This window comes from Helicoverpa armigera, chromosome 10 (genome assembly GCF_030705265.1).
Source record: "Helicoverpa armigera isolate CAAS_96S chromosome 10, ASM3070526v1, whole genome shotgun sequence".
In the NCBI taxonomy this organism is placed as follows: domain Eukaryota; kingdom Metazoa; phylum Arthropoda; class Insecta; order Lepidoptera; family Noctuidae; genus Helicoverpa; species Helicoverpa armigera.
This window is the reverse complement of record NC_087129.1, coordinates 6,755,513-6,773,659: the sequence shown is the minus strand read 5'-3', so window position 1 is coordinate 6,773,659 and position 18,147 is coordinate 6,755,513. Positions and strand designations below refer to the sequence as shown.

The 18,147-nt window shown below is 36.6% G+C and overlaps 2 protein-coding genes across 3 annotated transcripts in view; one reads left to right on the top strand and one right to left on the bottom strand.

The window, feature by feature from the left end:
• LOC110372286 (uncharacterized) overlaps positions 1–6,599 on the bottom strand; it is a 30,603-nt gene extending 24,004 nt beyond the window's left edge. The window contains exon 1 of the mRNA XM_021328893.3: positions 6,291–6,599. The gene's annotated coding sequence lies outside the window, so the exon portion shown is untranslated. The remainder of the gene's footprint in view (positions 1–6,290) is intronic.
• LOC110372285 (semaphorin-2A) overlaps positions 1–18,147 on the top strand; it is a 66,366-nt gene that overhangs the window by 10,997 nt on the left and 37,222 nt on the right. The window lies entirely within an intron of this gene.

Genomic DNA, 18,147 nt, shown 5'->3' with positions numbered 1-18,147 from the left:
ATATCGGAGTTAGGCGATTTCACGTCGTATTTAAAGTTTTAGAACTCATCTAAATTGTATGGAGGCAGCGCGGGCTGGTGGTGTTTCCCGCGAAAGGCGTAAAACTTGAAGGACGGACAGATGGCCATCCCGGGGCCGATACACTGACAATATCAATTTTATGCTTACTTAGACGTAATCCCAACAGGTTTAGTATTACACCTAAAGGAATTATGTATAAGCTTTTAGTGCTGTGTGATCTCAGACTAGATTAGACCCAGTTGTCGACACCTACGTTAAGACCCATTTCCTTAGAAGACAAATTATGGATAAAGCCGGTCCCTGATAACATAGCATTGCTTTCAATCCACTGCACAGATTACACACAAGATACTTGATTCATAAGATACCTCGAAGTGACTTGATCCATAGATAATAATAATTTATGTGTGGTTTTAGTAGAACTGCAATCACCTAATCTACATAATCTTGAGTTTTGATCGTTCCCATAAGATATAAACTAATCACAGAGTTGCTCCGAGATAAGTATTTTTATCGATTTTGACAGAAACCAAAAACGCCTACGTGTAATAAACACGATCGTAATTGGGTATCAGACTACAGGAATAAAAAGCATATTGATTCTCTTACATTGTCACACAGATGTTTATCAACGTTACAAATTACAATCGGAATGTATTTACTTTCACTTTATTATTGACCCTAATGGAAGCGATAGCGTTTATTTACAAAGGCGGGTGAGTGTAGTATTGAGTGCGGTATTCAAATATTGGTCCGCTGTCTAAGCGATAAGGCTGGTAACATGACACTTTACCGGTATTCCTGCAGCTCGGAGCGGCCGGCGGGCGAGGAGACCTCCACACAATCCGTCCCCGACACCGCACCAACAGGAACGCTTTTATTACTAAGATATTCAATAGACACTATCTGTTACTGTCAATACTAACATTCTGAATGGGTGAGTTGGGACTTATCTAAATCGCTTTACATGTAAGTAGTGTTCGTGTTTTGTGGTAACTTGGTGCTGCTTATCTCCGCGTTATGGTTTAGTTGCTACATTTGGGATGTTTGATGGTACATGAGCATGTAAGTGGTGAAATGTAGGATATTTTATAAACAGCTATCGAACTCGTTAATTCTGGAACTGGTTTGAGAATAAGAATGGGATTAGATATATCCATGAGATATTAAATAAATGTGTGGCTTTCATTGTATCTATAAGAGAACCGGTAAGTTTTTGATCAAGCAACATTTTTGATCTTATTTTCTCTGGAAGGTGGATGTACTCATGTAGCCTTCGCGCCTGAACCTCATGTCAGGTAGCGATACTTATCGTACGTTCCCGAGGCATTATAAGTCCTCGTTGAAGTTAAGTATGAGCTTGTGTGTGCCGACACTTGGCCAGACCAAACACATGAAGACCTGAACAATGAGGCTTATGTACAGACACACACAGTGATGGATTTATGTGGTTTCAGTGTGAATTGTAAAAAAGTAGTAAAGTGTAGTATTCTAGCCTTTGATTCTGTGTAGATGAGATCAACGTATGAGTAGATTATACTGAAAAAAAAAATGGTTTTCATGCTAAACTGCCTTCGACATTAATAATTTCGAATGAGTAGCACTTTTGACGTCTTTCATACAAAAAGTTTCAGTAACTAGGCAGGTAAACCTGTACCTACATTGTTCTATAGGTAGATGCTTCCAACGTGCTTCTAAAGTTTCATATTAATTGATGTATTGTGATAGTGTAAAAAATGTTGGTGCTTTTAATTAAACTTATTAAAAGCAGTGTCAAGATACGTGATATCAATATCTTTCCATAAATCAATTTGTTTTGTCGAAGACTATAAACCCCATTATTCATTGTTTATCGTCTATAAATATTGTCTGCACAGGTTCCATCATTACTTTTGAATAATAAAACAGTCGTTGAACTAGTATACAACGTGACATTGAGTTCGTTAGTGAAACTACGTAGATATCATTTGTATTGTATTCATATAGGTACCAAAATATACTGAAAATTTAACTTAGTATTTCAATTAATTAAGAAACTTCATATTATAATTAACAAGGTTATTATAAACTTTGTAATTGTGTCGTGGGTAACTTACCAACTGAATGTATGACGATAATGTTAATAATTAAGAATTGGCAACTACATGTTTTCTATTGTGTTAAATGACAACAGTGAACTCAATTGAATGCTCAGAAATCAGTGGGTAATCGTTGACGATCATGATAATTTGTAAAATAGGAACAAATATATCGGGTGCATTTCGGGTATGTTTATTGAAGTCAAATTCAGACACATCGTTCAAAGGATACTTTAAATATGATTGCAATGAATAAAACAAATCGATAGGCGTTTAAGTTATTTATCGTTCAATTAAGTAAGTGATGTTACACATTCCCGGAGTGTCGGCAGCGGATGAAAATTAAATGCCTGAGTTTCCGTGCCACAAATATAGACATCAGTTCGGACGCGCGACGCACGCATTCTGTATTCTCGTTGCGTGTACGCGTACTACGCGCATATATTTAACATTTCAGACAAACGAATTAAATTTCGATATGCGTAAAAGCAACACGCACAATAAATTGGCAATTATTTCCAATTTTTTGTGCAATTCATACCCGCCGGGTTGTGTTTATGGGAACGCTTAGTTGAGTGGAATGATTGTGTAAAACTGTTGGACGGGCTCCAACGAGCGGGCTCGCGGGTGCGCCGCGAGAAACAAACGCCACAAATAAAGTCAAATAAGTGAGCCAAGCAGAACGGCTGCCCCGCGCCCGCTGCAATTGCACTATCGAGTGTTTTATTGGACCGTGATGAAATATCGATATGAATCATAGGCGCGTGCCCGCTACATGCTTCTGAAACAGTTACAGGCGCAGCTGCAATAGTCACATATGTACTTAGCTAACGACGAAAACTAACTATTGCAATGGATGGTAATATGTGATTGCATATTTTTTCTCCGTAAGTGGATGTGACAACACAAGTTCGAGGAACGGTCACCGAGTTATTTCTGTTACGCCGCCGCCATCCTTTATTCTGAGAACTGGTTTGTGTGTGTAAGTGTATATCAATGTGCCATTCCGCATCGGGTCTTGTTGCCTGTTCGCGGTGCGATAGGGCAATCTGACGGAAATGATGGAGACGCGGCTGCGGCATGACGATATCTTGTTACCTGCGAGATATCTACATACATTTGATAACAGACATTTTCTTGCAAAACTCCAATTAACACACTCAGATTTATGTAATCTGTCGTCTTACATTGGGCTTTTGATTTTTATCTCCCACAATTCTTTGGTTTCCTCGCTGCTAAGAGGGACAAATAAAAACGGTTTGACATTCCACAAATGAAGAATGATTTGATGTTCAAATGAAAGTTCTTAGTGGTCCCATTAAGTGTAATGTTGTGTTTGTGTCACATGTCTATAGTGGATGAATTGTCTGGAATCTTTAACGGAATAGTTTCATAATTGACATCAATTGTCTGGCTTGTTTTATAGTTATAAATAGTTTTATCACGTGTCTGCAGCCGCTAGATCTTTGAAACTGCGTTTGTTAAATTGTTCTCACGCAATTAGGTTTAATGTTTATTGTCTTGAATGTTGATCGTATCTGCAATTTTTGCTATTGTAAGTGCAACGACTACATGTACTCATTTTTTTTCTGCTAAGAGCGGTGGGATATACCTACATAGACATAGCAACAAAGGCAACTTTAAATTCAATGTAAATGGAAACTTGTTTGCATCGTAGGTAACACGTTTATTAATCAATTAGAGTGAACAACATGCGTCAGACTAAGCCGTACCTATGCTAGAGGTCGCAGGAGAGCGCGTACGGGGCTGGCGGCTCTGGCAGCGCTCCAGTCGTTTCAATTTGATCCCGCGCCCACTCTGTAAACATCCCTAAATGATAAACGCATAATTTAACGCCCCAACGAAACACGAAAAATTGTGCATCCATTTATTTTCTCGATCATAGGAGCGTGAAGACGTTCATATTTGAAATTTATGATTTCACGCTTCGCTATAATAGTAACAATACGTTATACTGTATTAATATTACACTTTGATATATTTTTAACGTCGCCCTTACTACAGTTCACGTTTTATGTTGTTGGAAATGGATTATTAACGCTGTTTGGAACGTCAAGCCTTGATTACTGAGCCAATAAAACCAGATAGCAGCAGTTATATTACCCGCCTTTATGAAGTTTTTTATAAGCAGTTAAGAACTTTATTAATCCAAAGAGAGATGTAAAGATTTTTAAGATTATTAAAGGGAGTTGAATGCAGTAAGGAAAATTTTACTACTGTAATGTAACGGTTAATTGAAGGTCGGTGTAATGTGCGGTGGTTGCCCTTATACTTAACTGGTTAAACAATATATGTGATAAAGTACGAGTATGTCAAAACTGAACATAAAATGCGACATGTTTTATTTCACCGGTGCGTGCGTCGGTTGAATGAAAACGTCTATGTTTTTTTTCACAAGAAAAACATAGCCGTCGTTGAAACAATGAAGCTTGGTATGAAACACAACTTCACAAAAACTTGTGCAAAATATTCCCGATCCATCAGGCTTCAGTAATATTCAGTGGGTATTGTGTAAGAGCCGTTTGCCGCGTGGCGAGGTAACGGCGGCACGTATAGCGCTCGCCGCGGGAGCGCAGCGTGGTCGCAGCGGCCCGCCGATGATACCATCGCAGCCTTCGTCGCAGCCCCACATAAATCTAGCTTTGATACATTTTGGTAAGGAGCCAAGAGCGGTGCATCGGCCGGCCCGCGATCCACTCGACCTGTGCATCGCGAAATAACATTTGCTTTTATTTGAACCGCACCTCACTTTTTGTTACATTGTCCGAACCAGGAACAATATTTTTGCCTTTTTGGTGTACATAAAAGGCACGGAATCTGTATAGTGAATTGTGTATTCATCTGGAACGACCTAAACTGGTCTGGAATTTAAAAGCCTACTTAACAATATGTCGGCATTCGAATAATGTTCCACATTTTACCGAAGACTTTTATTAAAGATCCTATATTAAATAAATAAATTACATTAACGACATTCAGGTGGGTTCAGTCGAATGAAAATAGAAGAAAGTTTGCACGTAGCTACGCAATCTGACAGTGTACGTATAGGTATAGTTTCTTTGCTTCATTGTTCGGTTCCAAATAAGGTAACTGCTTTTGTCTTCTTGACACACGTTCGCTTACATATGTATTTTTGCTTTGACCCACTCAATTAAGTTTCACAATGAAACTTTTGTGTTGGGCTGACAACAAAATTGTGGTATGTAATCGCTTGTTGGAACTCCAGTGTGCTGACTGCAGTAATACTGCTGTTTCACCGCTGACTCACTCCGCGTTGTTCATTCGATATTCATATTAAACAAATCCGATTGTAACAAAGATTTATCTTGCGCAATAAAGGTATTGTGTATCCGAAGCTCGGCGCTTTCATACTCAAATAAATACATTGAAAGTTATTTTATGAAGTGGCTACGGCCATGCAGGTGTAATGAATCACGTGCAAGCATTGACTGATATTATCTGTGTCGGCCCCTGCTGGGGCGCCCATGTTTCTACGCGAATATCTGCGAACTTAATTATTATACAAAGTGGGTCATTTATACACGAATATTATAAAATTTATTATCAGGTCTGTAAATATCTCGCATGAATATAGTGTCCTATTTTATTAACTTTAAAGTTGTGATTTATTTCTGTGACTTATTTCATTCTAGACGTTTTGGGACATAAGCAGCTACAATAATTTCCAGGTGTTTCACAAATAGGTTTATGCATACTATTTGTCATATCTAACAAACTTATTAAACATTTACCTGGGGTATATATCCAATTCAATGTAAACAAATAAATAGAAGAAACACAAGCACACAAAACCGACCTGCTTCAAATTACAAGACAAAATGTCTGACGTACCGCACTCATTTCCCTAGCGATATAACTGTTGTTCATAATTAGGCGCTAAATTCTCAGTGGCCGGGTAAAGGTCAGCAATTAGAGAGCTTACTTTTCTTGGGATGGACGATAAGTTAGTTAAGTAATAGGGTTCATTTTCAAGTCGGCGAGTTCGCTCGTTAATCACTGCGTTGCGCGGCGGCCGTGCTTCCGTCGCCGACCGACGCCGGAACACAAGCTTATTTTTGATTGTTTTTGATAAAGCAAACAAAGACAAATGAATAAGCCAAATCGTTAATCATACCCGGTTTAAACTGAATTTCCTTTCGCAGTACTTACATTTTTCTCGACGAATATGTGGCTGTTTATCTTGTGTCACGGTTAATTTATGAAGGCACATTTGTTTTATTTTCACAAAAACTGATCAAAACGTACTGGTAATAAATCTGTACTACTGCTCGTATTTTTTTTCCAACTCGCACGTTTGACACTCAATGTCTTAATGGCTTTATTACCGGAGAGTGAAATGAAAATTGAATGAAACCGTTTTGTAATTGATTAAGTGCATTTCACGAGTGAGCTTGTGAGAATTACACGGGGCGGTGTGAGCGTGTTATGAAAAAGCGATCACAAGTGGCAGGAGCTTTGCCCGCTCCGCACCCGTTGCCAAATTAATGTGTCACGAACTGTATCGCCCTATGATATTGATGTTGAAAAATGATGCCATTTGACGTTTGATTGCAATCGTAAATCTCTAGCGAACTGTTCAAGTATTGCGCCGCTCTATTCGTAATTGACGGTTTAGTAAATTTTCCGCGAAAGCTACTTTCAAACTATTTACTGACCTTTACCCTTCATGAAACTACCTAAGTGAGATGTTAATGTACTATCGAAAAGTAGATATGTAACTTTCAAGGTCTATTACGCTTCGCTAAGATAAATGGGGAGGATAAAAGTTGCGTTATAACGATGTAGATAAAATATACTTGGGTAGAGCTGAGTCAGTTGATATTGATACTAATTCGGTTATTATTTGTATAAGCTATAACGTGGCTAATGATTAATAGTGGCATTATTCGGCGAATGTGTGGAGCCGAGGCCGAGATCGGAATGATTATCGTGAGGCTCACGCTCCGCTGATCACAGCACAAAATTAATTTACGTATAAGGCGGGTGGGTACGTTATGCTGTGGTATATCAACTGTGTATCTGTATCTTTACGCTCGTTTTCACTTGTGGGGTGGGCACGGTCGTGTAGGATACCGGCATTAATTGCGGTTAATTCGCTATGTGGCGTGGTGGGTACAAATACATGCTTGATACGCTGCTATGTTCGTACCTATGTGTAATCTAATCACTTGACTAGTAACAAACATTCAACATATTTTTTACCTGAATTTCTATCAAAGTTTTTGCTGTTTTTTATTAATAAATACTAAAACAGAGATAGAGTAGTACTCTAAGCATTAAAATTACCACCAAACATAATCCGACAGGGAAATTCTAAGCAAGCTTACAAATAAACATTAACTTAAACATTAAGATAACACTAAACACGCCTGAGAAATATACAGAGAATAATATTTTGAGGCCGGCTGTCTGATAGTGATCCGGTAACTTGTATTCATAGGCCGGCCTAGTCGCTGTCAGCCTGTCGAACTCGGCTCCAGTGGAATTGATCTGTAAAATTGATTTCCATTCGTGCTGACGAACAAAGGCATCGCGACTGCCTCGGGCCGGCGCTGCCTCGCTCCACTGTCGCACAGATACTGCTCGACCACGAACAACAGTAAACCTATTTGATTTATTTGGATAACGTAGGCTCACACTAGGTGTGCCTCGACTCATGCACACTTTATAAGGATCTCCTTATTTAATCAAAAGGGCTGTTGATGCCATGGCCTAAAAGCTACTATCGCACACCTTTTGATAAGATTCTAATCTTCAAAACCGATTACACGATTTTAATGATATTTGGTAATGTACTAAATCAATATTTGACTAATGATAGGGTTTTAAATATATAAGTGTATAATGTGACGAAAAAATTGTAAAAAATATTCCAAAACCAGACACCAAACAGTCTACCCATAAAAATAACACGAAGAGCTTAGGCTCTCATGTAAATTAGTTTTTAGGGTTCCGTAGCCAAAATGGCAAAAACGGAACCCTTATAGTTTCGTCATGTCCGTCTGTCCGTCTGTCCGTCTGTCCGTCTGTCACAGCCGATTTACTCGGAAACTATAAGTACTACAGTGATGAAATTTGATGGGAATATGTGTTGTATGAACCGCTACAAAAATATGACACTAAATAGTAAAAAAAAGAATTGGGGGTGGGGCCCCCCATACATGTAACTGAGGGATGAAATTTTTTTTTTCGATGTACATACCCGTGTGGGGTATCAATGGAAAGGTCTTTTAAAATGATATAAAGTTTTCTAAAAAACATTTTTCTTAAAGTGAACGGTTTTTGAGATATCAGCTCTCAAAGTCGTAAAAAGTATGTCCCCCCCCTCTATTTTTATAACTACGGGGTATAAAATTCTAAAAAAAATAGAGGTGATGCATGCTAATTAACTCTTTCAACGATTTTTGGTTTGATCAAAGTATCTCTTATAGTTTTTGAGATAGGTTGATTTAACTGTAATTTACGGAACCCTTCGTGCACGAGTCCGACTCGCACTTGGCCGGTTTTTTTATTATTATTTGGGTACATCCATTCAAAATAAGAAATGTATGTCATTTATTTTTGGAATGCAGTTAAAATATCTGTTGATCGTTTATATTCAGTTTTATGTCTTTCAAAGCAATGTGGTGACATTAAAACTATCTTTGAAATACTATCAAGCAGGAATTTCGAATGGAATGAAAATTCTGTGTTTATTGTTGAAATATCCAGCAATGCACCGACCGTTTATAACAAAAACTTTCCAATATTTTAGATAAGACTACCTTTCCAATATCAATTTTATTTTTCTATGTTTGTCAATGTGCGAATCGATTGGCCGTCGGAACGTAGAATAGAGCAGGACGCAATTTTAGAACAATGAGGTGGGAAATTGGTTTCCAGCATGAGTAGGTGGGTAGTTGTGGCGGGTAAACTGGCGGTATCCTCCGAGTTTCTGATGGCGGTCGTACAACAAAACCTAATCTATCCACTGCGGCTTTGTGAATATTTGTCAGTCCCAAACAGCTGAGATAGAACGTATGATCACATTATACTGATTTGTAGACTTCACTATGAATACCTCCGTGACATATTACTATATTAGACTTAGTTGGATATCTTGTGAAACTTGTCTTGGAGGATAGACAGAATATTATCTTTGAGTACCTTATTCCTTGTATTCGTAGAGATAACAATTTGACATTCTTACTAAAGTTCGGACTGAAGCATAGTTATTTTAATGATATCTCAGAGAATTGGAGTTATTACACCCAATTCGTGGAGAATGACTTCTTTCTAGCGCTCATCCTATATTAATAATGTGTTACATACATATAATATCAACCGATGTAAAGAAACGAACACACCAATTGCTAGCAATCGCCAGCGAAAACTACAGTACCTATCCCATTTTCTCAATTGGTTTCTATAAATTGTGTGATAACCTAGCGGCTTTAGTTCAATCTTTTGAATTAATCTTTCTGATACGCAGTAATTGTCCAATTAATAGAACTTTCGACATCGAGAATCATTCCTTCATCGCTCATAATTTCATATGCCATTACTATTGTTGCCAAAGGAATAAAGTCGATATTACCGTGAGTATGGAAATCAATGAATTTACAACATAAATCGGTCAAAACTTCTGTGTTATTTGGTTTTCGTTTAAAAATAAACTGACCTATATCAAACTAAATTACACCATTGAGTAACAAAACAAACGAAATAATGTATTTTTGAATAAACAAAATGTAAAACTAATCGTTCGATTAAATATTATTGATCAGCGTTTTAGTCCAGACACCGTTTAACTATAAATTAGGCATAATTTCACCGTGTCAAGGCTGTATATATGAACTATAATTATGCTTCGAATGTTAGACGTTGCTATGATAATGTAACGGTTATGGAGTCGAGGAGATGCACTGCCTACGTGCCAGCGATTGAATTTGTTTGTAGCCAATGAAATAACATTATAGAGCAATTAGTTTGATGGCGTGGGCGTGATATATCGCTGTACCCCATGCTCTCTTATAGCTATCATTATGTTTTCTAATTGCAATACTCAACGTGATAATGACTTATTTACGAATTACCATAATGGGCTACACTTTGATTGTATTATGAATTTATATGTATCGTATAATTCTATCATTAATATACAGCCGGGTGGGAAGTACATTTGAGGTATTTCAATAAGCTCACGGTTAAGCATGATGTTGGTAATATATCAAGTAAAGTTGTCGCTATATTTTTTATTTATTACCGTGCCGAGGTAAATGTTTTATTTTGTGTGCTTAGTAAAAACATTTTACGCAAAAAATGGTAAGTTGGTAAATCACGGCTTGTAATACGGTTTCAGTAACGTAAACCACAATTAGTTGCACAGAACCATTTACGTTCTAGTAAGAAAAATGGATATCAAAGAAAAGAGTAGTAGAGAAAATTTAGACGTCATAACTAGTATATTGTCTTAAATCGAATATACATTTGTTACCGGGGACCTAATAGCATAATCCTATCAGATCAAAAGAAACAAAATTATGTTTCAATCTGCCGGTGGCTAGACGGAAAAGAAAGAGTGTAGGTAAACAGAGTGAAATTATATGATGACAAAAAGGTAGTATTTTAGAACCTTAGTTGCTATCTATTTACCTACGATGACAAAATGGAATCGTTACAATTTTATGACTAAAGAAACTTGAACATTAAATTGATATTCTAACATTCAGCTGACATTGTTGATAAATGACACAACTTTACCACAGGGTATCTGAAATCGTATCACAGCCATTACCTGGCCATACTTTGTACAAGTAAGTGAAGCTCGTGACTTGTTTATTAGACGTGACCGCGATGAGATGCTCGTATTCGTGAGGAACTGGTACCGTAAATCTGCCTGGACCGAAATGGGTTACAGCATCGAAACCATAAATTGCCCATCCATAGTTTACGATTCAGTGTGAAAGGAAATCGACGGGTCGCCTCCGTACAGATGGGACGTACACTTAAACTTTGATAGTAAAATATTTTCAATATTTATACAACTAAAACGGGGAATTCCAAGAGGAAAATTGTTCACCTTACCTCGGAATTTTAATGTAACAAGACGGTAAAATTCTCGTCCGCAAACTTTTAATCTGAACTTAAGCTTCATCAATATAAATTGACGTTAAACTTGTCATCCAGGTCACGTCGACGCCAATTTTAGAAGAGTGACAGTTCTTCTAAATTTAGATGACGACGATATTGTGATCGCTGAAGTCGTTGGGGGAACGGCAGGGTGGCGCCTGTGTTCACTTCAAGTGCTAATTGAAATGTACCCGAGAGTTATGTATATTTCATGGCATTAAACGGGCTCGCGGGCCCACGGTTCCGAGGCGACGCCGCCTCTTCATTAAGAATACATTAGTTCATTAAAGCTTTTACACTTAATTTCTTTTCAGACCGTTTCGTTTCTTACTCGTAAAAGATTGAATCAAAACACTCTATGACCATTGCATCTTTACTGAAAGACCAAATATATTTAGCCTAGTTATTTTCGACTCTTCAAACTTCAAGCATCTGAAAGTATTCTTGTGAAAGATTTTAAAACACAGCCAAATATTCCTGAGGCTAAATCCACTTTTGTCTTGTGTTGTGGACCCTGACAATTAGAACCTTTGTGAATCTGATAGGATTGGATTTAATTAACAAAACAATAAGAGCAAATGCTCACACAGAAACAGTAAACGTTAACAGCCGGAGTGATCCTTTGGTGAATCGGAAACAGGCTCGAAATAATTCCAATGCGACGGAATCAATCAAAGCTAGGTGTGCCTTGAACGCTCATTGATATGCAAGGGATCCATTTATTACTTCGCATTCCATTTGCAAATATTTTCTTAGGGAAAGTAAGAGTAAGTATTAACTGAAATATTTATGATGAAATACTATGCATACTATTCTATTTTTAATGTTCGTTCCTAGAGTGCGATTCGTTCCGTAGTTAATTTTTTTGATAAAATAGTACTTCATATTTGGCTTGTAACTGTACCTATCCGAGCGAACAGCCAGCAAAACATATTTAACATTTCGCTTTTGGTATTTGCAGTGATACGAGGGTTGTTTATTTATTTGTAAGGATTAAACGTGAAGCCGAGCCCGAATAGTGAGCGCGGAGCGGTAGTGGTTCCTACTTAAACTTTGCTAAACGGCCAGCTCTGTTGAAAGCCTTCTAAACTCCCACTGCGTTTTACGCTTCCCATTCTGTGTGTTAAAATAATATTGGCAAGGATTACTACCAACTCGCGACTACTGTTTACTTGTTTACGCGCTGGGAACAGATGTGACACTTCGGAAAGAACAGTAATTATGGCAAGGATAGAAAACGTTGCGGTCAGTAAAATGTTGTGCCAGACTATTTTGTAGTATAAAACAGGAACAAGATGACTATTGAGAAAATAATTCTTTTTAAACAGACTTCACAGTAATTTAAGTCTAAAAAGCCCGTTTCTTCATTGCAATATTCAAAAGAAAAACAAAAAATAAACGAATATACAAAACAAGGAAATTATATGAAAATCATAACTGGCATTAACAGTGACTGTTGTTAAGGAACTTGTCAAAAGTTTCGCGAATCATTTTGGACAAGTTGTAGCACAGGCGGGACTGCGCGCGATGCGAAACTGACTACCCACTGTCCAGATTAGAAACTACTCTGAAATATCTAGAACTTTCGAGATTGTTTATTTCTTTGTTGGTTAAAATAAATGTACCTACTGTTCGGAATACGAGTACCCGTGTTATAAATACGTCTGTCCCTACCCTGTCAGGCAATATTTAGGTAGAGATATTGTGATCTAGGCCGAAATAAAATGCCCTTTCTTTTTTTATTAAAGTAGGCGACAATAGTCGCATATTCCCGTATAGAATAAAACTCAATCACATTTTTTCTGTACTGACTTCGCTGTTAACCTTTTTATACAAGTTTTGTATTTCGTTTTTCATTGTTCTTGTCATAATTATCCATAACCGATAACCATTACAAATGTTTTAACAACAGAAACAAATACATGCTCGTTAGCCTCCCGTCTATTTGATTGATTATTTATTTTTGTTGCTCGAGACATGAGCAAGACAAGAGAGGAACGAATCCAAAGAAATAGATACGGACATCAATAAAATTTAATTTCACGTCGATCAAACCGTCACTAGCTGATAACTGTCAGGTGATTTATTTAAAAGGTGAAAAATGATCCTGTAGGTAATCAGGACGGTACTGCGTATCTAGCGGGTGTAATAAATCATTGAAATGACTTTATACCGTGGCGTATGAAATAGTAATACCGGAGCATGCATTTTAATGATAGTGCGGCCACATATGTGGCTTTGTCCGATATTTTGTTTACTTGATTGGAGTCTGAATGTTGACAAAACTGGTGAGCTGTTAATTTATAGATAGGGGATATAAGTTTGTGTTTGGATCGGTTTAATGTAGTCATGCATTCGTGTAGTTAAGCGACAATGAATGATAGGAAATTGCTTTTCCAGATCTATTATAAGTATACAATAGTGTTTAGTAAATAAAAATACTTAATAACAAAGAAAAATATCAATAATGTTCACAGTAGATTCTCGAGTTTGTTATAAAATAGTTTTCCAAGGCACAAGTTTTAAGTTTCAATTATGATTTATTATGACTGAAATGGTAACATCCTTGATTTTACCTTGAGCAAATCAAAACAGTCTCAATGTTTTCCAAGCAAAAATAGTTCCGTCCTCTAGAATGTTGACAGACTAGTTTCCTGTGACCAACACATAATATTTGTTAACACTATTTACTGGAAACGGTAGCGCAATTCAGGTTGTATGCATTACAGTACAGTTTTAGATGGTTAAGTGTTTGAATTCAACAAGTCTGAAAATATATATATTTTTTGTAACTTACCTTTATTGTTCTTTGTTTTTTCCTATAGCCTGAGGGAGCTGTACAATTGCTCGCCCTCTCACCTCCTTGTGTGATTTTAATTCCTCACAATTTTTTGTTCTCTTCAGAGACTCTTCAGAGTACCATCTTGGTACCTTTGAATCAAAAATAAAATCGCATAAAAGTAAATCGGGCAAGAACCGTTATATCCTAAAGGTTGAGCTTTCAATTAAGTATAAAAAAAACATACGACCTATGAGAAATTATTCTCTCCATAGAACCTACTTGTCAATGTGTCTGGCTTCTTTGTTTTACAAGAGGCCTTTACCCTCAAACAAAATATACTGGGTTTTAATAATAAAATTTACAAGTGAATAGCAAATACACCTATGGCTTACATTATTGTTTTCAATTCTAATGTTAATTAGCCAACTGGTTTGTGAAGCCTCGTCATTTGTTCCGACCACTCACTTAACTCATTCTTCATTCGTTCACTTGTTATGAAGTATTTTCTTCTGTGCGTAACGTATTATAAATCGGCACGTCTCGCATATTTTGTTTTCAACTTGACGTCTACTTAACGGGTTTTCATATGGCTTACAGTATTAAGCACTAAGTTGTTTATTGTAGAAAGTTTTAGTAGGTCTATACTACGGGTTGTATAGTCTGTCTACGAGAATACTGAGTTGTGGACACACTGGGTTCCTAAAAGAGAACTTTGGTTTTACGACTAAGTAAAAAATAGCAGGAAAAACCTATGCATTTACTATCATTAAAAAGTTTAGTTAATTTATTCATCTTTAAGAGTTTAAGTTGTCAGAAAATATGATTTGAAACGAAAGCTAATTTGTACAAATACAAAAATAACCTACAAACGACATGACATCTCTCCCATTAGCTTTTTTGAACACCGCAGCATTCATGTGACTAATAGTTTTCAAGTTTTTGTCAAAATAAACACACCATTAATTAACTGTACTACCAAGATCAGTAGTATTCATTTCAAGATACTATTCTAAGTAGCATTGCCGGTAAAAATAGAGTTATTTAACTCAAAGCTTTCTGTTTTCTCTGGCACTATCCACCGGAGTCCGGACCTATGTAGGTACTTGTGTGTGTGTAACGTGTTATATTACAACGAATACCTAACCAGCCGCACAACACACCGTGGCCACCTCGTTTACATAATAACTAGCAAATCAAGTTTATTACATTAATGTTTGAAAGCCATTCATGTTACCTCATTTAATAAATTACAATTTGTTTAGTTTATCTGTAGGTATGTGTACCTTTTGTGAAATAAAAACTGAGGGACCTTATTTGCTAACTGTCGTAGGCTCACCAACACTGACCATCAACATGACAAGAATGCACAATACCGTGTTGTTGTCAATGGGAACAGCACATAAAGCTAATTGTGCCAACAGCTTAAGCAAACGCCCGAGGTGTGGGACAATGTCCGCGGTCGTAATCACCGCGAACCGTTGACGGCCCTTCCTTACTTTCATTAAAGATACATTACTCCTTTTATTCTTGTTTAGATTGCAAATTCTCTCTCAGTCCTTTGTCTCATTTAGCATTTATTTACGGCGTATTCAATTTAAATACCGCTCCTTTCGCGTTTTATCGCTGTAGAAATTGCCTGAGTTGGACCTCGCTGTTTTATTTATTTGTCAGTTTTGTTCTTGTTGTTGGTAGGCTCCGATTCTGTTTAACTTCGAAGGTTGTCTTTACATTAGCTACATTATTTATTATTGTAAGTCATACTAAATCTTCTTTAAATCTTCGTATCCATAATTCATTTGACAATACAATGAGCCCATCCAAGCTTAACGTTATAGCTATTGTAACTATTTGATCGAGAGAAATTGAAAATAAATTTGAAAAGTAATTGTTATCGGGATGAGAAGATATGATAAAAGATTATCCTAATGTTGTTGGGAAGCGAAACCAATCTGTACAAACTATCAAACTTAATTTACATGACAATGTAGAGGTTCTCACGAGCGGGCCTTCGTTAGTTTTTATAAATATGGCGTTATATCTGGCGTAAGTTTGGGTCTGCGTAATTAAAACTTAAAACTTGTATTATGGGGAAAGCGCAGCGGGAATGTGAACTGTGCCAAGTGTCGGATTTGGTACGTGCCGCGAGTCCGCAATGCAAGCGCGCGGGCCGAGCTTCCTCCGCAAGCCGCGCTTTACTCACTTCCCGGCTTCCCGTTCATCTTAAAGTGAAGACTTTTCCAAAATCTACGGAAACGTTTTACGAATAAATATTCTTCATTTGATTTTTCACAAATATTTTGAAAGCTGGATCTTTGCCAAAATATCGTCATTCATGACTCTATCATATCCCTTAGTTAGTATTATCGTCTTATGAATAAAAATATATAATATTTAGTTAGTCATCACATAGCATACATACCAAATTCAAGGAAATAATAAAATAGCCTACAGAGGATGGATATTTTTCTGGACTATTTTAATGAAACGCTTGTACATGATCTTATTAACATTCCTAGTAAAAGCTTTATTTTTTTCCTAGATCTATATTGCTGAATGTTGGTATGAAGTTACGTAATTTGATGTTGTATTAAGTAGGATATCGTGTACAAGCACCAAAGCCTGACCTACATTACTTGTGTAGTTTATTCAGAGGTTTACTTATTCTTATTTATATAATTCATTTAAGTATGAGATACTTATACCGTGTACGTGGATAAACTACGATGTTACATTGAACTTAAATGTTATTCTATATTCTCTTTACTCCTTAACTGTTTCTAACTTAATTTTTGTAGCCGACCTTTTTCAACAAGAACAAATAATATGAAAATCCTCTTACATAACATTTATGTTCCTAAAAAGACTGGAAGAAATTGAATTTTAAGAAAAATAGCTACAAAAAGATAGGAATGAAAAAGCTCTTTTTATTTTTTACACAGTGTAGACCTTGTTATTTTGTTAAAATATTAGGCATTCTATTTCTTTTGTGTCAACTACATACTTTCACTAAGTAGCTCTTATGATGTTCCAAGGTGTGAAGGTTGACCTGTCAAAATTAATCACTTTGAATAGTCCATATAAAAAAATAACTGAATATTATATGCGTAGTCAATAGGTCTCATTATCAAGAATTTAACAATTAGTTCGGTAGCTTTTTAATTTTGGAACATGATTTTTTTTAAAAGAGTGTTTAAAATGACATTGAATGTAAGGGGTTCATTAATGCAGCTAGCTGCAGGGCTAATTAAAATGGCGCACGTGGCGCGCACGAGACGTCGACGGGCCGACGACGACGCGAGACGCCACCGAGAGCTATTTGCCCTCTCTTATTGCCCTTTTCAGCCCATAGTCGGCACCTACAATGTTCTGGTACTCAGTTTTGAACTTTGAACCGGCTTTCCCTTTATGCAGCCTGTAATAGAACGCACAAACAACTAAGGTGTGTAAGCAGTAAGTATGTAGGTACCTGGGGTTTATTTATCTTTGTTGTGTAAACTACATATGTAAGTGCAGCGTGACATAGGGGTAACTGATTTAATTCAGATAACCCATACCATATATCATGTACTTATCAATTTATGTCAAGTCATGTAAGTACTACCTATACTTCGATATCAATGGAAATATAATTGATTTGAATATAAATATAACTACTGTTGTCATGTCAAAATAAAATTGATGGCCTATATTAAAGTGTGAATTATCTAGACTTTAAGCGTGTTTTTCAGACAGTTTACTATTTATTATAAGACGTATTAATGCTAGACAGCCAGTCCGTGGGAGTCTATAAACCTGACCTTAATATTTTCACTCACCGAAACATTGTTCTTTATGGATAATACTGAAAGTCGGCTAACAAACTTTTGAGTTAAATTCAAAATTATTCAACAAAGTGCTCATGTAAATGAAATATTAAATTCATTTCTTACGTAAAGGTGAAAATTTGAAATCCGCCGCGTTTTGAATTAGAACGTAGCTATTATGTTAACTTTATGCTAGACCATCTAATTGTATTATGGGTTCAAAAGTTGTGACGTTTTAATTAAAATTACAACTCATTTTGTGTCCTTCCAACGTACGTGTCCTGTGTACGTGACATACATCGGAACAAAC